The 23,994-nt window shown below is 34.4% G+C and overlaps 1 long non-coding RNA gene across 1 annotated transcript in view; it reads right to left on the bottom strand.

The window, feature by feature from the left end:
• LOC111093231 overlaps nucleotides 1–23,994 on the bottom strand; it is a 61,856-nt gene that overhangs the window by 18,676 nt on the left and 19,186 nt on the right. Inside the window, exon 2 of the long non-coding RNA XR_005380837.1 lies at nucleotides 1,728–1,816. This is a non-coding gene — a long non-coding RNA (uncharacterized LOC111093231). The remainder of the gene's footprint in view (nucleotides 1–1,727; nucleotides 1,817–23,994) is intronic.

Below are 23,994 nucleotides of genomic sequence, written 5' to 3'. Positions count from 1 at the left end.
GTCATGATCTCAGGGTTGTGAGACTGAGCCTTAGGTTGGATTCCATGCTCAACTCAGAGCCTGCTTGAGATTCCTTCTCCCTATCTCTGTGCCTCCTGCTCATGATCTCACGCTCTAAAATAAATAAATAAATAAATAATGAAAAAAAAAGAGAGAAGGTAAAGAGGAAGAGGCAAGGTTTGAAGCAAATTTGGAGTTAAAATCTTGAAATGGTGTAGTTATTAATTACATGGTAAATTATAATAATCAAAACTGATTAAGAGCTGATGGATTCCAGCAACTAACTTTTCAGTGAGCTACTACTCAATAGGAGAAAGGCAATATTTTCCATACATCATTTTAGGGGTGTAGTTATTGAAAAATAGTTGGTATTCATGGTTAAATGCAATAAAATATGATATGCTAATATACCAGTTACATGAATATTATACATTCTTTTTATAGGAACAGCCTATTTGATTTTGGCCTTTTATATACTAATAGCTACTCAATAAATAGTACACTAGATATTTTGCATAGTTTATATTTTTTTAATATGCCTCCAAATTAGAAACACATATTTATTTCACAACCAACCCATCATATCCTGAATCAATCTTGCTCACACATCTTGCCACTGTTACATGTGTTCCACTCATTTGTAATCAACGTTTTCCATTTTGAAAATTATGTTTTTGCTTTTGGCCAAAAATAGCCTACTTTTCTGTCTGCCTTCTTTGCCAGGAATCATGGTTTCTTTGAAGAATAGTAGATATCAAATCTTTACTATAAGAGAATATATATTCGGATGAACCAAATGTGTGATGGTGGTAAGCAAACTGTCAACAGAAGAGACGTCAATCATATTGCGTTAGTGACTGGAAGAGAGGCCTTTAACAACAACCACCACAGCTGGTAATTCACACTGATGCTGGGGACTCTGCAATTGTTTAACATGTTCTCAGATCTTAGTGATTCGTTCCTTCCCTTTTTTCACTTTAGTTTTGTATTTCTTAAATAACTTCTATTTATTGGACTACATATTGCCATGACAAATCACATTTTTAATTACAATGAAATTGTATGAAATTCATGAAATTCATGAATTCTATGAAAGCCTCCACTTGTCTTTCTTCTGTGTAACTGTTGCAGGATTTCTTTTCCTTTGGTGCCCAAGGTTCTTGGTCCTGTGGCTTCAAAGAACAAAGAGGTAGACCAGAAGAAGACTGATGGCCAGCAAAGTTTATTGAGTGATAGTATAAAACTCCCAAAGAGGGAGGGGACCTGAAAGGGCTGTATGGGAGTTTCTAAGTCTAAGGGTTTTTATGGGCTTGTTGGTGGGCTATTTAATCTGATTAACCCTCCATAAGCCTGTCAGCCACTCAGGTTTTTGTCATCTACCTACATATGGGAAAGGGTGGAGGACTCCTTCCAAGATGGTGTAAAATCCTTTTAAGGGTGGTTTCCTCTCAGGACAGGGTTCTCCTGTCTCTGCCTGCCTTTCTTCCAAATCTCATCCCCTTACATCCAAATCTCCTGGAACTACCTCCAAAATATTGAATCTCATTTTACTGTCTCCACTGAGCACTATTGAGGAAAAATATTCCTAGAAGTATAAAATATAGCATGTGTGACATGATAAATAAAATCCCCAGACACTTTCTAAAAGATAATAATGAAAGGATGTAAATAGACAAACATTGATTCTCAAGATTTTAGTAAAAAATATTTTCTAGATTTGTCCTTACCTATTTGTGTCTTTTCCTTTTCATATCTAGAGAAGAATGTTCATTTGAAAAAACTGTAAGTAGGATTATTGCTTATTATTTTCTTCTTCCTGTTTCAGAATCATTGAAAACATCATTTTACAAACTTAATTTCAATTTTCCATTCTACAGCTGTATTTCTCAACATATGACTGCATCATACAAAATCTTATTGCATTGTTCCAGATATGAACCTAGTCACTATGAAAATCTAATGAATAAAGCAAATATTCTCCTATTTGTTTGTTTGTTTTGGGGGGGGGAAGAGGATGAAGGAGATGGAGGGAGCGAATCTTAAGCAGGCTCCACATTCGGTGTGGAGCGTGAGATGGTGCTTGATGTCACAACCTTGAGGTCATGATCTGAGCCAAAATCAGGGGTCACAGCCTTATCCTGTCAGCATGGAAAGCATAGATAGCCCTGTGATTTCAGACAAACAAGATACCCCAAAGATGTTCTTAGTAACTAGTTAGAACAGAATTTACACTCTCTAAACTTTTTTTTTTTTTTTGACAATGGCATACTTCATATCTGGAACTTTGTTAATGAAGATTTTATAAGAACTCATGGGAAAATCGATGGCTTTAACTTATTTCATGTGAAACACAATTGAACATCAGATTATTTCGTCCAGTCATATGTCCTGACTTTTAATCACTTTATGTTCTGTGCTCATCTGTAGATACAGGTGAAGTAAACTAAAGATGTAAAGTTGTTGAAGAGAATCAATAAGATATTTACCTCTGCAAGTAAAAGATAATGTTATTAGAGTGTAAAATTAAAGGTTGAAGCAATAAACTTGATTTAAAGTGTCCTTGAGTCCATTACCTTTGGTGGCTGAGTCACAACTCTGAAATTGAGTAGACATTTAGGGAAGCATATTAGTTCAATCAGGTGGCAGATGAGGGAGGAATAATGCTTTAAGTCCACCTTTGCTTCAGAATAGATGCAAACTCCTCTGGGGCACCCAGGACTCCATACTTTCTCTGCCTGTCAAATGTAGTCTGCTCCCTTCAACTTCCCTCTCAGCCTCTCCACAGCATCACCAATGAGACAGATGAGTGGGAGGAAAAACGTGAAAGTACTTGGTGAACTGAAAACAATTTTGGTCCCCTTTTTCCCCTTTGAACCACAAGTTCAACTTTTTTTTTTTACAAGTTCAACTTTTAACTAAGCCCCAAATTATCAAACTACATGAGGCGTATTCCTGGGCATCTTCTTCATATTCTGAACAGTTGGTTTTCTATGTCCCAGGACCAACAGAGTTAGCCTTGAGGAGGACAGTGCAGTAGGGATGGGGCAAGTTCACTACATGGTGATTACTTCCTCTCTCTCAAATAACATGGAAGGCTGTCCCCAAATCTTTCTTGCTGGAAATATGAAGAGATACCAGTGATCTGTCTCCTGTAAGATGCACATCTTCACAATCAATGCTAGCAGTCATAATACCACTTCTAAATTTTAGTGTTGATAGTGGATACCTCTTATCTATAATAATCCACACTTTCAAACTACAGATAATCAATCCTACTCTAATAACACATTTACAAGTTTTCAGGGAAAAAAAAAGTTAAGTGTTTTAACTTCTACAGAAATATTTTTAAGCACCCAGAGTCATTTATAGTTGCACTTACCTTCCAGTCATAGTTACAGAGTGGTGTGCATAACTATTATGAATAATGTATGGGCAGCAGGATAAATTGATACTCTTTTTAAATTGTAAGTGATATACTTTGAGAGGCATATATTTTTATAACAGCTTTTTAGATAAATGCTATGAATACATGATATTAAAGTATCAAATATTTATATCACATAGTTGTTATCATTGCTTTATAATGTAACCTAGCACATTCTAGGGAAAATGCCATGCTGATTATGTTAGGACGTAAAGTGAATGATGTGCTCTGAGTAAAGCAATAGCAATTAGAAGTGAAGATACTAAAATATCTGAGCAACAGTAAACAATGGTAGAATTTAAAATGCCTGGCTATGTTAAATTCTGGCTTGGCAGTGGATTAAAGAGTTTAATTGTTTTAATTCTTTGCAATTTTGCAGAATTGAAGGCATTTGCTCAAAATTTAGGATTTTAAATGGAGCCATTAATCTAACAAAGGGAAATTATGTTCTTCTCTAAACACTGTCTAAGCCTCTCAAATTAGAATAATCTAAATCTTAGTAAGCAGATTTTATTGCTCATTTTTATTTTTTTACCTGTGAAAGGAAATTTTTGAAATTTGGAAAACATTATTTTCCAATGGGAAGAGTCTATGGTCCTGATCTTGTACAGTGTTTAAGTTTTAAAATTAGTGTCTAACACACAGTCCTAGCTTTGGAAATCATTTATTGTGGGAGTTAAGACAAAACACATAATCTCTTACTTGTAGAGGTTTATTTGTTTGTATGTAGAATTGCCACATGAAGAGGGTCATGATACCCTCTTGGCTTCAAAAGGCTGTGATGGGGAACAAATGAGCTAAACTGTGTGAGCTCCAATAAACTCTGAGAACTTCTATGAACAAGTACTTCTTTGATACAGAGTACAAGGAGACATCTTTTTCTGTCTTTTTTATAAAAATAAAGCATTTAAATACATTTCTGAGCATCCCAGAATGATGGATTAAGAAAACTCAACAACATTGTGCTGCCAGGGTGGCTCAGTCACTTTAGTGTCTGACTCTTGATTTCAGCTCAGGTCATGATCTCAGGATCATGAAATTCAGCCCTGCATTAGACCTTGCATTTAGTGCGGAGTCTGCTTGAGATTTTCTCTCTCCCCCTCCCACAATCTCTCCCCCCTGCTCATGTGCTCTCCCTTTCTCTGTCTCTCAAAAATAAATGAATCTTAAGGAAAAAACCCAAAGTGTTTTTGCATTTTGTTAAGTAGAAGATGTGAAGACTAAACAAGTAAACAGTCTTATTTATATCTGATATTGACAAACTATTGTGACTCATTTAAAAGTTGAAAAACTTACTAAACCAAATAATAATTTAAACAGCATCTAAGATCACAAAAACTTTCCATTCATTTAAGAGTTTCTCCCCTCCCTGAAAAGAAAATATTTCTCAGAGTTAGCTGATAATGTCTTCCTTGAAACAGTAGTAGAGTATTGTTCAGAGTGTGCAATAACTCTCAGAATCCAGAAAATTAGGGCAAAAGACAAACATGTATAATCCTAATGGAATTTAATGGCTATAGCAGATATATATGTATTATAATAGAAGAGAACAAATTGTGGATGAAACACTGGAATCCAACAGAGCAAATCAAGGAATTAGTATGAAATTAAAGTGAAAGATCCGGAGTCATCTGGTGACTCCTGTGGCATGGGCCAGGAGTTCAGAAACTAAGTCACCACAGGGAACTCACATGTGATCAATGTATTCAGGAACCAGTGAAGGAACAAGTGTGTGGAGATCATCTACATGTGCGTTAGGTGACTCACATCAAAAATGTAGCTTGAAAAAAAAAATGTAGCCTGATATGTGTCTTAGTCTAGGGCCTTCTTCCTGTGTGGCAAAGCACATAAAAATTCTAGGTCTGCAGGCACAAGATAAAAGAGAAAATTACTGAGTGAATTAACATCCTCTGTATAATGAAATAATCAAACTTAAGGACTAGTGAGTTTGCTATACTCTGAAATAAAAGGTATATCGACATGAGGAAACATTGATATGGAGTAACAATAATGGAATAAATTTGAGGACCAAAACTATCACTCTCACTCAGTCTGGACACTAAATACCAAAACCACACCTTACTGATTACATTAACTTGATCTTGCTATTAAACGTCTTCAATTGCACTTCTTTTCAGTGTAGCTTAAGCAAATGATTTGATTGCTTATACCAGCTATTTCAGGAAAGACTCATAAACTCTTTAATGGTAACCATCAGTAGACAATTTCTTCTATAAGACTTCCAGAATTCCTCATCTCTAAGTCCTGGTATTGTTATTGCCACCAATCCTGGACTACTGTACCATGATCTGTACCCAGTCCTAATAAAGTCTCCACTTTAAAGGCATGTTTTCAAGAACAAGAACAGAAAAAAAATGAATCACTGTTTCCACTACACTGATGTATCAAAGGAGACAATGTCAAATAGACTGAGAAAGTAGTTGATAAAATTCAATAAATACTTATAATAAACTTTCTGACCAAATGAGGAGCAGAGAGGGAATATCCTAGTATTATAAAGATTATATACCAAAATCCTTTATTGAGAATTTCAGCTGAGGAAGAAACTATAGAAGCACCCCCTTAAGATCAGCCATAAGAAAAATATGCCCGTTTATCATGATCTGAGTGTTTTTTCCAATGTTATAGAAATTTGCAAACACAGTTTAGAGAATTAGAAGGAAAAAATATTGTGTATCAATAACAATCCATGCAATACTGTCTTTGTGCCACAAAAGTGATTCTGAATTACTTAGAGCTGTTTTTTTTTCAATTTTGATAGAATGAGGAATATATGTTTTAAAAACAAAACAAAACTATGTTTCTACCAGCCATAATGGAAAACCTCAAATTTGTAATGCATCGGGTAGAGCAGGACTCAGAAAACCTGTTCTCTAAATGACCATCCAGTAAATATTTTTATATTTTGAGGGCTATCTGTAGTCTTTTCTTTTATACCTACCCTTAAAAATATATTAAAAAAACTATTTTTAACTCATGGAATATACAAATAGGACAAGCCAAATCATCAAGAGTATTTATAGAAATACAAAAATACCATAAACTACCAAAAATTTAAATTGACAATATCTGGGATCTAAGCAAAAACTATTAAGCATACAAAGAAGCTAGAAACCACAATAAATAATAGGAAGGAAAATCAGTTACTACAAAATGATGAAGAATAGATACACATGGTAGAAATAATTGAAAAGTTAAAGAATATCATTATAATTAATCTTTCAATTTTTTCTACCATGTGTGTCTATTCTTCATATGTTCACATGTTGCCTCACATATTGAAGAAGTTAGAGGAAATAATGTTATTTACACACATGGAACTTATAAAAAGACAAAGTTGAACTAACTTCTTGAGATACTAACTTCTTGAGGTATTAACAAGTATAAGATAATTAAAAATAAAAAAGATGAATGGAATTGATAAAGAAAATTTTTGACTTCTAATATTTGTAGATCCTGCTCACGGACCCTCACAGAAGCCATACTTCAGTCATTACTAGAGTCAGGAAAACCTCAAAGCATAGCCTCTACTTCTGCCCTGAGCACGTATTATATATATGCTTCATTAACAAATAATCTAAAAAGAAACATTTCAAACATGAAGAGTAAAACCTTCCTAGTCCCCATAAGATTGGAGCCAGGCATTCCTTCATGTACTAAAAGCTTATGATAAGATCTGTAATTTCTAGAATGCTTTTTGTCATGATTTGCAGCTCTTAATGAAAAAATTTATATAACCCTTTTCTAAATATTCCTTCCCCAAAGCACTCTTTTTTTTTTTGATAAAGAGTGTATATCCTAGACAGCTGTCCTAACTTGGGCTCATATAAAACTCTCCATTTTTTTAATAAAAAAAAAGGATTTGTTCATTTGTGTCAACAAAATTAACACTAGATTAGATCATTGTACAAGGAAAGAGTAGTGAACATGAAAGCAGAGTAATAGAATTAATCCAAAATAAGAGAAAAATTCTGGAAAAATAAAGAGCAGCAATATGTTGTGGAAAGATCAAGAAAATTAGAATTTGTGCGCATAGAGTTTCAAAAGAAGGATAGAAAGAGGAAGAGACAGAAAAGATATCTGAAAAAATAATGGGTAAAAATTTTCCAAATTGATGAAGGGTATAAAACGTATAGATTCAAGAAGCTAAGTGCAATATAAGCAGATGAAACATGGAGAAAAACTATACAGCATAGCTAACTATAATACATTGCTCAAAATTAGCAATAAATAAAAGGTAGCCAGAGGAAAAAGACATACTATATACAAAAGAACAAGGATAAGAATGACAGTAGAGTATCATTAAAAAAGAGTATAAGACAGAAGGCATTGGAGCATCTTTAAAGCAATGACAGACAATTGAAAATTTACACCCAACAAAATATCCTTGAAAAAAGAATTTGAATTAATTAAAGACTTTTTCAGGCAAGCAAAACCTAAAAGAATTCATCACAGAATTGCATTTTAGTAGGTAATAAAATAAGCCATTTATGCAGAAGAAAATGATACCTTATGGAAATCTGGTTTTACACAAAGGAATGATGAGCAACTGAAATGGTGATTACTTGGATAAAAATGAGTATTTAGACTTGTTTAAAAGATAATTATTGGGATGCCTGGGTGGCTTAGCAGCTGGGTGTCTGCCTTCAGCTCAGGACATAATCCCGAGATCTGGGATCGAGTCCCATATTGGGCTTCTGCATGGAGCCTGCTTCTCCCTCTTCCTGTGTCTCTGCCTCTCTCTGTGTCTCTCATGAATAAATAAATAAAATCTTTAAAAAAGAGATAATTATCTGTTTAAAGCAAAATGTGGCAACAGTGCAGTGTCAGGTTTATGATGGAGATAACTGTAAAGTCTATGATGATAAAAACACGAAGGCCAAGAGGAGACAAATGAAAATGTATTTTGTAAGTTATATTATATGTGAAGTGACATAATATCTTTGATTGTAGAGCTTAATAAGTTAAATGTGTAGAAGGTAAGTACTAAGAGTGCTCTAAAATAATACACAAAGGGTTGTAGCAAATAAGAGCAAAATAAAAAGGACATAAAGGAATTTATAAAAAATAATCCAAAAAAAATCAGAAAACTAAAAAAAAAAAAAAAAGGAAACAGAACAAACTAAACAGAGAACAAAAATTTTTAGAGACCCATTTAAAAAATTTTATTTTTATGAAACCACATTGTGAACCTCTAAGATAGAAATCTGTAGGGATTTTGATCAAGATTGCATTGATTTTTTTAAATCAATTTTGGGACAGCAGACAAAATAACAATATTGAATCTTTCAATCTATCAACAAAATATACATCTTTTTATTAGATACTATTTTTATCTATAAAAATATTACAGACATATTACAAAATTTTATCAAATTAATTCCTAATTATTCTGTTTTTCATGAAATTGTAAATGGCATTTTTAAAATTCAGTTTTCCAATATTTTGCATTGAATTTTGTATTTTAACATTTCAATCTCTTAATTTACTAAATTTGTTTATTTTTATAGGTATTTTTTGTCAATTCCCTAAGATTTTCTACATAGACAATTACATCATGTATTAATAGTATTTTACTTTTTCCTTTCCATCTTTCAATTGAACTGCACAAAATTTAAAACTCTTATTATGAAAATAGCTGTTAACAGGATAAAAAAATCAGAATAACATTGAGGAAAAATATTTCCAAAGTACCTGGCAAAGTACAATGAAATATCACCTATTAGAACAGTTTAGTTAATGCTAAAAAAAATAGTGCTGACAATAAATGATGGTAATGTAAAGTGGAAAAGCCAAATTGGAAGATAGTTTGGCAATTTCTTAAGAAACTATACTTATCATGATCCAGCAATCATAGTACTGGATGATAAATGGAAACTTATTTCTGTACTAAACTTTCACATGACTACTCATATCAACTGTTTGTAATAACCCAAAGTGGAAACATCCAAAATTTGTGTAAAGGTGAGTAGATAAGCAAGCTGTGGCACATCTGTACCACAGAATCTACTAGCAATGGAAAGTACCTAGATGTTTGTACATGCTAACCTGGATGGAGTTCAAAGGCATTTACACTGAATAATAGGAGCCTACATGAAAATGTCACATATGTATGATTCTATTTATAGCATACCTTGAAATGGCAAAATTATAAGATGGAAAATTAAACAGTGATTGCCAATGAGTAGGTATTTGGGGGAAAGAGTCATGTGTAACTGAGAGGCTAGCACCAGGGAATCTTGTGGTGACAAAGGAGATACGTATCTTGATTTCAGGGGTACTTCCACACATCTCTACAAGTGAAAGAATGACATAGAACTAAGCACAGACATCATGTGGATTTCACTTTCCTGGTTTGGGGATAATCATGTATAATGTAACCATATTGGGAAACTAGGTAAAGGGCATATGAGACCCCTCTGGACTTTGTCAGGCAGTTTCCTATGATCAAAAATTGTTTAAAACTAAAAAGTTAAAAATGCAAAAGCAAATATATTCATTCTAAGTATGACATTTTGGTTTGCTTTCTTTCCATTGCAGCCCTAATCTAAAGAGGCTCCTACCTACTCCTGTGCTCATGTTTAGGGACCACTTTGTCACTATGATTGGGAGACCTACTGACCACTGGTGGGCCCGCACCAAGGTTGCAAAATGTCCTGTATTTAAATCACTGGCTTTCAGTTAATTCAACACAGCGACAAGATCACACAACAGGAAGCATGATGTTCAAAATGCACCAGCTGACTAGAGAACCATCTGTTCTCTGTTTTCTTCTTCTTTGAACACAGAATCTATGCCTTATTTCTGGAACTTTTTCCATCCTTCTGGGATCATCACAGCTGTGTGAACTACTTCACTACCTTGAAACCATGCCACCCACATTTTTCATACTGATTCCCACCTTACTTTATATTGATTTTAAAGTAGTAGATAATTCAGTAACTCTCTGTTCCATTCTAAGCCCTTTTTCTGTGCTACAAATTCTTCCTTTGCAGCAATATTTTGATTAAAGTGTAGGAGGGAATGCTCTTATAATTTATACTTTTGATTCTCAGGTACCTTGAAATGAGACATCTTTTAAAGTATTCATATTATGCCTCTTGGTTTTCAGCCTGTATAATTTATAATCTGACCTTTCATGTAATTAACTATTGTATATCTTCCTGAATCCAAGGGTTAAAATGCCTCCTAAAAGACATTCACATATCTAGTTTCATTTTAGTAATGCAGACTTGCAAGTTAGTAATTACAGTATAAATGCAGAATGTATTGTTAGCAATAAAACAATTCAAAAACTGTTCCTAGGGTGGTTTGTTTCTGATTATTTAAATTTGCATAATTTTGCTATTCTAATTCTACACTGACATTCAAAAGTCATTTTAATTTCAGCACATGTTGATTTTTCTCTTTTTCTCTTAACAGCACTGTGTAATGTATTTCTATACTTAAAAAATGCAGAGTATAGTTATTTGCAAATTGAATTGTGATCATGTGTTCATTATAGACAGAACAAGCTGCAGATCAATATCAACCTTACAGAAAGTCCTTGAATAGAATATACCATAAGCTTTTCCAGGTTGTAATGGTTTCATGTCTTTACTGATTCCCAAAGCAACAAACACTGATTTCATCAATATTTAATGAAAAGTTGGATATTAAGATGTATCAAAAAACAAATGAAACAAAAAGTTAACTCCTCTGTCTTCTGGCCCACATTCCACATACCTTCTAAAATACACCTGATAATAATTTTTTGCCCAAGTGAAGGACTCTCCTGATGGTTTTTTTTTTATGGATTCCTATGGTTTCTGGGCAATAGAAGGTACCTAGTAAGGGAAAAGAAAATGAGAAATCACACCTAATTAATATTCTTAACTTTCTTACCACCCTTAGGTTATCAGAATGTAAAAAGGGTGGTAATTTTTTAATGTTAGATAGAAAATTTAACGTAAATTTTAAAGAAGATTGATTTAAAGAATTATAGCCTTTATTTTAGGGACTCAAAATACATCAAGTAGTTTCTACATGCAGTAGATGCCTCAAACCTAACTCACTTACATTTCTATATTTTTTTTAAAATTTCAATTAAAAGTTAAATTATCTCCAATATGCCCAGGTTTCAATATCTTATCTAAACCCCTGCAATGCTATCTATCATAATTAAAGTAGAAAATCATGAAAAATTTTCCTTCACTCATATGTCATGAAACATAACAATGTGCCTAATCGCTTGTCTCTCATGAAACTCAGAAAGGAAAAAGCACTATATTTATAAGATAGTAATTTTTACTGTAGAGTGAATTGTTGGATATATTTATTATTTTTTTAAATACCACTTCAGGTTTCTATGACAGCTAATATGTTATAGTTACCGAACACCAGTCTCTACTGAATTAGCACCAGCCCTTGGTGAACAATTATGATGAAAAATTTTGTCCTGGGGGCACTATGCTGAGTGAAATAAGTCAATCGGAGAAGGACAAACAGTGTATGTTCTCATTCATTTGGGGAATATAAATAATAGTGAAAGGGAATAGAAGGGAAGGGAGAAGAAATGTGTGGGAAATATCAGAAAGGGAGACAGAACATAAAGACTCCTGACTCTGGGAAACGATCTAGGGGTGGTGGAAGGGGAGGAGGCGGGGAGTGAGGGTGAATGGGTGACGGGCACCTAGGGGGGCACTTGACAGGATGAGCACTGGGTGTTATTCTGTATGTTGGCAAATTGAACACCAATAAAAAATAAATTTATTATTAAAAATAAAAAATTAAAATTAAAAAAAAAATTTTGTTCAGGCTATCCATTTTAAATTAATTCATTTGCTTTAAAATTTCTTATGGACTATAAAGCTCATTGTTTACTTTTGTCAGATATTAAATATTTTCAATTATTATGAAATGTCTAGTTTGGAAGAAAGTCTGTATAAATGTTAGAGAATATGTTATGTAGTCTCTAATTCTCATTTAGAATACTTCTGCATTATAGTGTGTGATATTATGAATTTATTATTTAATTGGCCTCAACCTAAGTCCATTTTACTAATAAAAAATTCATAGTATAGAGATGGTTAGCTAGTATTATATCAGAAAGCTCACATTATAGATTACACTGGCAGATAATTTACACTTGTCTATATTTCAATCACCACTAGATGCTTTGCTAGGTAGATTTTCATTGATAAATTCAGCAGTTCATTCACTAACATGATGAGTGTTAGTATGAACTTTCACTGCTGAAGTACATGGCAGGAACTCAAGGTACCACGGATTATCAAAAAGCACCCTCTACTTCTGCATGAAAAAGGATGAAAATCCAGCAGAGAAAATTATGGATACATAACACTGCCTTTTTCAGAAGCCATAGAAAGCACAAAGTAGGAACCTTGATGTCCACAATTTTTAAAAAGACATTTAAGATGTTGAGGAATTCCAGGATGGAATGCAGATGTGAAAATAATCTAACTATAATACAAATATATGAAACTACCTCACCCAAGGTAAGGGGAGTGGGGGATGGGGCTGACCTAAGTAGCATAGGAAATGAGTGTAGTCTATACAATTATAGGCAAGATAAACTACCTATAACCACTTTAGTATAGTTGATAAAGTTGCTTCTGATGAATTGTTATAGTGTTATAGTATAGTGTTATAGTGTTATAATGTAAAGTAATTAGGTAATTGGATGGCAGATGGTGGAAGTCAAGATTTTCATTATTGAAATGGGAAATCCTAGATATGCAAAAGGGAGTCTGGATTGGTCCATGTATCTAAGATTAGAGCTGTGTATGACATAATGAACACCTGTGTATCCAACATAAATATAGATGAATACACATTCAGAAAAGAAAGAAAGAAAGAAAGAAAGAAAGAAAGAAAGAAAGAAAGAAACACAAGTCTGGAAATACACATATATTTTCTTGCTCTTTCAGCTGGAAAGACTAGCAAGCAATGATACCTACAGTAGATAAGTCCATCTACTTTATATATCTTGGTTTTTCATATCACTCACCAATAAAGGAAGCCAGGGCCCTTTGAAGAAATGGTTGACTTGAGGTCTGGGACAGAGAACAAGGGAATTGTGGAGTGTTGTAGTGCCAGAAGGTAAGGCAGTAAACAAACAAAGAAAAAAAGATGGATATGTCAAAGGAATATAAGAGCCAATGAAAGAGCTCCCAATGATGAAACTGGAACATCTGAAAAAGAAAGAAAGAAGAAAGAAAGAAAGAAAAAGAAGAAAGAAGAAAGAAAGAAGAAAGAAGAAAGAAGAAAAGAAAGAAGAACGAATAAAGAAAGAAAGAAGAAAGAAAGCAAATAGAAAAAGAAATAAAATAGAAAGAAAGAAATAAGAACTAACGACGCCGTCCTTCCTTCCCTTCCTTCACCATTCTCCTGCCTTCCCCCCTCCTCCCTCGCCTCCCACCTCCCTCCCGCCCATCCCTCCCGCCCTCCCTCCCCCCTACCCCCTACCCAAAGAAGAAAGAAGAAAGAGGAAGGGAAGAAGGAGGAAGAAAGAAGGAAGAAAAGAAAGAAAGAAAGAAAGAAAGAAAGAAAGAAAGAAAAAGAAAAAGAAAAAGAAAAGAATTGAAAACTATGAATTATAACAAAATGTATAAAATAAATATTTGTTGGTTCCTACTGATGTAAATAAGTAATTGAATAAATAAATAGGGACAAAAAGACAAATCTCTTATACAGAAGATTGCCAAGTAATTTTCTCCTTGATCATTAAGGGGATCATAATTCTCCACTCCTGAAGGCGGGCTGCACATAGACACTCCTTTCAAAGAATACAGCATGGACAGAGAAAAGATAAGAGTAATTTACCAGTGGAGAAGCCTGACAAACACTGCCCCAGACAGCTGTTCAAGGTCAGTATCAACAGTGATAAGTCATGTCAATAGAGTGTGCCCTTGATATGATGTGATGAAAATGCCCTTATCTCTGTAATCATCTTAAAACATTATAGTTCCAGTATAATTAGGAGGAAATCATCAGACAAATCCCGTTTGGGGAACATTCTGCAAAATACTTGACCAGTAACCCTCAATACTGTTAAGCTCAACAAGAATATGGAAAGTCTGAGAAAGTGACAGCCTTGAGGAGCCTAAGGAGACATGATGACTAAATGTACTGTGAAATCCTGGATGGGATCCTGGAATATGCCAGTGACATTCCATACTTCATTCTCATTTCCTTAGCTGTTTGCTTATCTTTTTTCATTGATTGTGGCAACTGTGCCACAATGTATATTTTGATGGTAGAAACACAAGAAACCAGATTGGGGTGTGTGAAAACTCTCTGCACTATTTCCACAACTTCTTTGTAAACGCAAAACTATTTTCAAATAAAAAGCTCTTGGGGATCCCTGGATGGCTCAGTGGTTTGGTGCCTGCCTTTGGCCCAGGGCGCGATCCTGGAGTCCCGGGATCGAGTCCCTCATTCGGCTCCCGGCATGGGGCCTGCTTCTCCCTCCCTCCCCTCTGTGTGTGTGTGTGTGTGTCTATCATAAATAAAAAAATCTTTAAAAAAAAAAATAAATAAATAAAAAGCTCTTTTAAATGCCTTTACAGTACATCCTTCAATATTGTGCCTGGAATTTGATCTCTGAACTTTCCCATGCTAAGTTTTACCATAGTTCTGACTTTTATTGTCCAATGTCAACTATTACAAGTCATAGAATCCTGCCTTATGGAATTCTGTCCTGTCCACCTCATGTGAATCTTTTTGCAAGTGATGATTGGAACTTGTAAAAGAAAAGAGAAGTTGGACTTCAATAAACTTATACTGAAGGTTTTATGAATGTCTTGTGTGTAGGACTATTCACATAAACAACCAACAAACTGTTGCATTCAGTCACCGAAATTCTGAGGTTGTTTTTCTGCAGTATCATCTGATAGACCTCAACTGGTCCATTCATTGGATGCATGTTGTCTACAGTAGCAAGAATAACTTTGGGTGGGATGAGAAATCTTAACTCATGTCTATTTTGGAAATTTTATGTTTTTGTAGAACATGCAAGAATATATTTCCAGTAGATATGTAGCCATTCTGGTATGGAATTTAGAGAGAGGTTTATACTGAAGATAAAGGAATCAGGAGTCCTTGAATATATACATTGAAAGAAAAAAAAATCTTCAGGAAAGGCATTTTCTCATCAGAACAAACCAGAGTACAGGGAGCAGTCATATATACAGGAGAGAAAAGAGATATGTGACAATGCTATGTCCCCCTCCTAAAAAGTGACCTCAACATGGACAGCAGGTACTTGGCATCCACACATAGCTGCAGGCCTTTGAATGCATCAGCAGTGTTTATTTGCCAGAATTAGATTGAACTATGGATACAAAACTCTGGCTTTAATTTTCTACTCTATTTTTCAATTTATCCTACCAAAAGAGTCTTGTTTTTTTCATAAAATTTTTTTTCTAAAACAACATTATCACCACAGGTATAAAAAATTAAAGTGAAGAAATAGTGAATTTCTTAGTGAAAGAGAGTAAATCTCTGAAATTCTTCATGAAGCTTCTTGGTGGAGAAATTAACCAGCAACATGGAAGAAGTAGGATGTAGAGTTTTCCCAAAACCTGCTTAATGAGTGCTATTGGTACAAAGCCTGCTGGACTTGTGAGAAATGCATCTCTCAGTTTGAAGTACTTTGTCTTCTATGACAGAATTGACAATTGTTTGAATTTTTAGACAGGTGGCATCTGGGTGGCTCGGTCTGTTAAGTGTCTGCCTTCCACTCTGGTCTTGATCCCATGGTCTTGGGATCTAGCCTTATGGGCTCTCTGCTCCGTGGGGAGTCTGCTTCTCCCCCTCCCTCTCCCTCTGCCTGCTGCTCAGCCTGCTTGTGCTTTTCTCTCTCGGGCTCTGTCTGATGAATAAATTCTTTTTAAAAAAGATTTTTTAGCCAGAAATTTTGTAACTATAGATAAAAATCATAGTTCTGTACATTTTCAAAAATCTGAAATGGGATGAAATCTACATGTAAGTCCTTATATTATACATTTGTAGCACTGTTTTGCTAATAATAATATTCAGCACATTTTTATTTGCTATACCTTTAAAAGTCTAACATCATTTTTATTTATAGATATTTTCATAATTTAGTAAAAGTCAAATATCAGTTTATACTATAATTCACATAAAGTATATTATATTGTTCCATAAGATCGAAAGGCATTTTTATTTTTCTTGTTTTCAGAATATTATTACTGGCTTTCCCTTAGAGCAGTAATTGCTGGTGAAATGCTGACATGATACACAAAGTATCTGTATACATGGAAGGCAAACGAAAGGCTCATTTAGTTAAACATATTAACAACTGATTTAGGACATGCACAGAGTATGGGAAGAAAAATAATTTTTCCTCTACTCTAGAAAGTTCTCAGTTGAAATCTTCTGTAATAAAAGACACATTCACAGGAGAAAAAAATACGTATTTATAAAAGCCTCACAAAGTTATGAGACTCAAAATGCAGTGGATGATTGAGACTTATATACCATCCTGAGCTAAGGAAAGAGATAAGGGTCTGGATTTCAAAGTGCGGAAGGCAATTCACAAAGGTGAGAAGAGTGCTAAACAAAGGTTGCAGGTCTTACAGATGAATGAAAAAGTTATCTCTGTTAATAGCTCTCTCCCTTTTTTTTTTTTTTTTTGGAGTATCTTTTTTTTTACTTTTTTATTTCTTTAAGATTTATTTATTTATTTGTTCATAGACACAGAGAGAGAGAGAGAGAGAGTGAGAGAGAGAGGCAGAGACACAGGCAGAGGGAGAAGCAGGCACCATGCAGAGAGTCTGACATGAGATTCGAATGCTGAGTCTCCAGGATCACGCCCTGGGCTGCAGGCGCTAAACCGCTGCACTACCAGGGGCTGCCCGCTCTCTCCTTTTCTAATGCAAATTGTTTATAACTGTAGATTTCTCTTACAAAAAGGTACTTCTGTTTTCAGAGCTTCTCTTGAGTCTGTAGTTTCTTAGAAAAATAATCATCTCAAAATAATTCTTATGCCAAACAGACAAATTTTGGGGTGGCACATTCTGCTCCTCTTTGATGGTATATTCTTCTCTGTTTTTAGAATATCCTTTTCTTGAGTGTTGTAGTTGTATATGGTACAGTTTATCCTATGAAACTTTCATTATTTAATACAATTAAATATTTAAAAAATTTTATACTTTGGATTGCAATCCAATTGATTTCTATTAATTCTGTTTCTATTAATTTCTAGCTATAGGAGGAAATATTTGCTAGAATAATTAAACATATTAAAAATGATTATCAGAGAACAATTTTATGGAAAAATTAGGAAGGATATAAAGCCTAATGAAGAACAGATTTTATTAACATTTTCTTGGCCCCACTCAATGTTTAGGTTATAAGAAAACCACTGATACTTGTTTCTTAAAATAATGTAATTCTTCATGTAATGTAAACTGAATGAATAAAGATAAAACTTCTTTGTGTTTTAATTACTTCAGGCAGAAATCCTTAGAAGTTTTAAAGAATTGATCTCTTGTGATTCTGTTTTTAGAATAGGCTGTCCTTATGGAGAGGTGTCCTATTGATATTCTGCCTGAATATAGCCATCAGGAAAGAAATGAGCCTTCATAGAAATGTACTTAAGTATATTATTAAAAAAAATCCATAAGTCTCATTTAAATCATTTAACAGAATTAATTTCCTCTTTCTTTCCATAAATCTTTTTACAATTAATTAATTAATTATGTTTTAGACAACTGCTTTGTCAGAAGCACTGAGATTACTTATATCAAAGTCTATATTAGATAAGTAATCAAATATACATTAAATACGTCAGAGTAAATATGTAAATAGAAGAATAATCTCTTTGTTGGGCCGGCAGGATCAAGGGGATCGGGAGGCACCAACAAAATGGTAGTGGACCCTCCGCCTTGTCACCCTCGCCTGGGGACTTTCCCGCCACTAGCGCACCGCCCAAGGACGCGTCGTCAAGGGAAAACAGGACCCTATGCAGGAAACAGAAACCGAACCTTGCCTAAGCCCTACCCTATATAGACATACGCAGCTCTCACCTAGACTGGCACCACCCTACCCTTCCCTATAGGAGCTGCCAGTGTTATCCCGAGTGCAACTTCCCCAGCCTGTGACTTCCCCATCTCACTCCCTTGCAGGCCGTGGAACCTCATCTGAGAGGGCTTCCATTAAAAGCTTGCTTCCACCCACCTATGCCTGGCCTCTCTATTTCATTTCACCACCAACCGGATCAAACCTGACACGCTTAACTATATTTTTGGATGACATAATGGAAGATATAATAGATACAACATTTTAGCTGAGAATTAAATAGTATTAGCATAATTATATATTGAATTTAATTTTTTTTATTTTCTTACATATTTTAAAGATTCTAAAGAGTACATGACTATTTGTATAAATATGAAATTGATGTCTTTATAAGTCTATGTGGGTTTTTTTTTTTGCAATTTAATAAGAAATAACTGTTTAGCTTCTACTAGGAGACTTGTTTGCAAAAAAAGTGTGTATTCTACATTAGGTTATTAATGAGAAAAATAACAGAAGTCAATAGGTGGGAAGACAGGGAATTGGGGGACTTCTGCTTTTAGTGAGCTGTGAACACTGTAGTGGCTTGAGAGATTTTGCATATTTTGAGGTCAATATTGTTGTTAGAACATTTTTTTTTTCTTATAACAATCCAAATGTTTTTGCAGTTTCCAAGATTTCATTTAAACATTTGAAATTGTGAAGCTTTTTACTCCCAGTACCTACCAGTAAAATACAATGTTCAAAGGGACACAGGGAGTGTGGGTTTTGTTAGCAGCATGATAGTACAAACACATTTGATCCTGTTTGAGCAGGGGGTACAACAGCATGATTCTGGGTTATCATTGATAGTATAATCCTCAGAATCAGTCAGTAACCAAGGACAGAGAGTTCAGACCATATCACTCCATACCACAACTGGGGAGGAACTATCTAGGCCTCCAAATCTAACTGGTTCAAGTTTAAGAAAAGAAGTCCAATCCCTATTGGGATAGGCATGATGAAAAATAATAATTTTAGAAGTTCATACTCTAAAGCTTCGGTGGGGTTGAGAATTTAGGAACTTCATTCTACAAATGACAAGAAAACAGAAAAGTAGGCTAGCTGTTCCTGAGCCTCAAGCACAGACACTTGGATTCCCTAGGTTGCTCTCATGTGGCATAATTTTTTATTCTGATAGGTTAACTTCCATGCTATTAGATAGATAAAAGAATTTGGGCATAAGAGAAAAGAACAGGGAAAATAGTTTATTAATATCTTTGGGATTTCCTGCAAAATGTAGCCCTTTCCCACTGTGACTTGTAAGGAGGATGTGATGATCCAGGATAAAAGTCTAATAGAGTGTGTTTGCCAGTGATTTCTCTCCTCCCAGAATTCCTCCAGCAGCATAGAAGGCATAATAGAAGTCAGATATTCAGGATCCTCAGAGACAAGGCAAATTGCATTTCAATACTGCCTTCAGCATTAGCTAAAGTGCCTTATTAGAAAAATACTCTGTTCAAACCTAACTTAAGATTTAAAAAATATCATGAATCAAGTAAATTTTCTCTAGTATTTGACTTGAATGTTTTCTTAATCAATAGTAAAAAAAAAAAGTAATAGCCATTTCTTGTCATCTTAGCATCTATTACCTGAAGTAGTAAGACAGTTTAAATAAGCATGTAAAATTCTTTTGAAACTGTTAGGTTAATCATGGTTGCCTGTGGCTTTATTACCCATAATCTAATCTTATTAACATATAAATTAAAGTTGGCTCTAAATTGCTTTAGCACCAAAACAACTGTTGGGGAGGAGAGAAGAAAGTAATCTCAAGAATCAGAAGTTCTCATCTACTTCCTCTGAACATTGATTGAACTTGACGTATAACATAATGCAACCAATATTTTCTTTGTTTCCAGTAAAAGGAAAAGAAAAATAAATGAAACATAAAATCAAAATAGTTTTAGGCAGCCTTTTTCAAAGTTATTGCTTGGAACTCCTTTATGGTTAATGTGGGGAAGCAAGTAGGAAAGAACCAGATGCAGTGCAAATAGGAAAGAACAGTGCCGGCTCAGGCCACCACATTTTTTCCTTCTATTGAATAATCTGTTTTGGAATATTCCATTTGGAAAAAATCTACATCTATTTTTTTAATCTACATCTATCTTAAATTTTTTGCCAATCACTGGTGAAAACCATTATATTGTACCAAATAGAAAGATATTCAGTTTCCTTGGCCAAAAAAGTATAACTGGATCTTTTCTGCTCTCTTTCCAAAAGTGAGGGGATTCTTTTAATGTCTTCAAAATAAATAACTATGACTCACTTTTGAGTTTCAATCTCCCAAATAAACTTATTGAAATGAGCCTTGTAACCTTTTGCAAATTAAGGGGAATTAGTAGTACCTTCTTGTAATTCCTCTTCAGGGAGCAGAAAGGAAGAGTGCTGCAATCATGGGCAAAAAATACATTTCTACAAATTTTTCCCTCTAAATGCAGATGGTCATGAAAATGTCAGTATCAATGCTAATTTCAAATGAAATACATTCCAGATCAGGAATTTTTGCTTCTGGGTAAGAAGTAATAAGGGCAATGTTTCCATAAACACCAAAGAGAAAAGCCAGATAAATTTAAAATAATTTATTTGAAGGTTTGAAAAAGTTTAAAAGTTATGAAGACAAGATAGACTAGATTATAGAAAAACAGGAACAGTTCCAAGATAAGCTGAGGAGACAGCTAGAATCTTAGCTAATGTGCAAGGATCAAGAGTTGGCTCAGGGAAAGGACCATTACTATAGAGAAGACAAGCCATCCAACTTTTTGAGGTTATCTGGCTGGTTGTGAAATTTTGAGGGACCTCTACCAAGCAATGCATTTCACCATAAAACATTACGGCACTGTGAAACTATACAGAGATCTCCACTGCTGGCCTGAAAACTTCCAGGAATCAGAGAGAAGCCTCTTATATTCTCTTGTCAGAAAACAAAGACTTAACACAAGCATGATCCTGAAACAAAATAAGGCAAACCATTAAGGAGTGGTGAATTATACTGAGGACCTATAGTAACTTTTACCAAGAGGAACATAAGAATTCTGGGTATAGCTAGAAGAGGCAAGATGGCTTTCAGCTCTGAGTAAAAGGCATCCCTGTAGGACAGAAAAAGAACAACGATACTGATATCCATCTGGGCCAGAGTGGGAAGCTCAGACACTTAAGGAGGCACACATGAAGCCACTTTCCCACTCAGGACAATTGAAAAACTAAAGGATATGTGAAATAGAAGCTTAAAGAGCTAAATTGAATTTCTCTGAAAGGAAGAAGTTTCCTCTATAGACATTTAAGGCTCACTAGATGAAACTTGACAGACTCTCAACTAAAAGACCTGGAAAGCTGCATTATAGAATCCAGAATTATTGAAGACAGAGTTTTAGCAAAGCTACTAGCATCCGCATCCAACCAAATCAATAACTGGATTGAGGTGACTAGCCCCAAAGGAAGAAGAAGGAGACAGGCATTAGCCACCTGAAGCACCTACAGATACACAGTCTAGCATATAAGAAAAAACAAGTAATAGATGTTAAAAGAAGAAAGACCATGTGATCAATAGTAAGAGAATAAAACAGAAAATAGGAGGAGTCACCACCAATCTGGGTATCTAAGTTAACAAATAAAAACTTTAACTATAATTATATAATTCATATGTTCACGAAAATAAAAGATACAGAATATAGATAAAAGAATGGAGAACTTAACCATAGAATCTTAATCTGTAGAAAAATCTAGAAGTGAAAAAATATATTTGAAATTGATTTTGCTAACAGATGGATTTAATTACATACAGAACCTACCAGAACTTTCTTTCTAAGAAGAATAAACCTACATAGTGGATCCTTTCATAATAACTAATAGAATGAACAGAAAAAATATAATTAAGGAATTAAAACAAAGAGTAACAATAAACACATAGAATGATTAAAAACAAAGAAAAAGATAAAATGTTAACATCAGTAGAGAAAAAAAATACATTATACACAAAGAAATAATGATACATTTTAGTTGACTTGTCAATAGAAACTGTAAAGGCCAGACAATGGAGTAACATCTTCAAAGCACTGAAGGAAAGAAACTCTGAATTCCATATCCAGGGAAAGTGCACTTCAAAATGCAGGTTAAATAAATACACTTTCTGGTAACCAAATGGAGATATCTTCTCAATGAACCTACATTACAAAAACAAAACAAAAACTAAAAGATGTTTTTAGGGTTGAAGAAAGGAATTTATAGGAAGAAAAAAAAATGCTGGAAATGAGAAAAGATGTTCCCACTTTGTCTAGTTTTCCTAAAAGATACCTGATTACTGAAACCATAAAACAAGAGCATTGTGTGCTCTAGTTATAATATATGCAGAAGTACAGGCATACCTCATTTTATTGCATTTTACTTTCTAGCACTTCACAGATAACTGTGTTTTTTAGAAATTGAAGGTTTGTGGCAGACCTGCATTGAAAGTCTATCAGTACCATTTTTTTCTAACAATATTTGCTTACTTATATGTCTCTGTGTCATATTTAGGTGATTCTCACAATATTTCAAACTTTTTCATTATTATTATATTTGAATTTCTTCAATCTCATGGTAAACCTTTAGTGGAGATCAAGCTATTTATGGATGATGAAAGAAAGTAGTTTCTTGAAATAGAATCTACTTCTACTCCGACTTTTCCTGGTGAAGATTCTGTCAAGATTACTGAAATGACAACAAAGGATTTATAATATTACATAAACTTAGTTGATAAGGCAGCAGCAGAATTTGAAAGAATTGACTCCGGTGTTGAAATAAGTTCTACTATGGGTGAAATGCTGGCAAACAGCATCACATGCTACAGGAAATCATTCATGAAAAAAAGAGCTATTCAATGTGGAAAACTTCACTATTTTCATATTTTGAGAAATTGTTATAGTTACCTTAACCTTCAGCAACCACCACTGGATCAGTCAGCAGCTATCAACATGGAGGCAAGACCCTTCACCAGGAAAAAGATTACAACTGATGTTGATCAATTTGAAGATAGCCTCCCCAGGAACAGGCTGATCTGTGAGCATGCTCTTATGGATTCCACAAAGGGTATAAAACAACTAATTGCTGAGGTTAACAAAACGGACTCCATTGAATCACTCTATTCTTCAGGGATAAAGAAAACAAGTAAAGTGTTATGGAACTCAGAATATACCTTAAGAAAATTAGTGACAACCTTAATACAGTAGCATCTGTGCCAACTTCTGGCTAAAATGGTAAAAATACACCAATGTCAAAGCTAGCATCCTTTGGTTTAAGAAATGGGGAATCATTCATAAAGAGGACAATGCCAGTGGATACTCTGTGACAGCGCGCCACTGCTTGCTGCTACCATTTTGTCCAGCTGCCAGCCTCTTGATCAGCCTGTGTAGAAATTTGCTAAACTGATGGCATTAGACTGTTCCTATAGGCTACGTGGAACCAAACTTGTGCTTTTATGTGTCCAACACTGA

The sequence above is a fragment of the Canis lupus genome, chromosome 29 (assembly GCF_011100685.1).
Source record: "Canis lupus familiaris isolate Mischka breed German Shepherd chromosome 29, alternate assembly UU_Cfam_GSD_1.0, whole genome shotgun sequence".
NCBI lineage: Eukaryota > Metazoa > Chordata > Mammalia > Carnivora > Canidae > Canis > Canis lupus.
The sequence above is the reverse complement of the archived record's forward strand: the minus strand, read 5'-3'. Positions and strand labels throughout refer to the sequence as shown.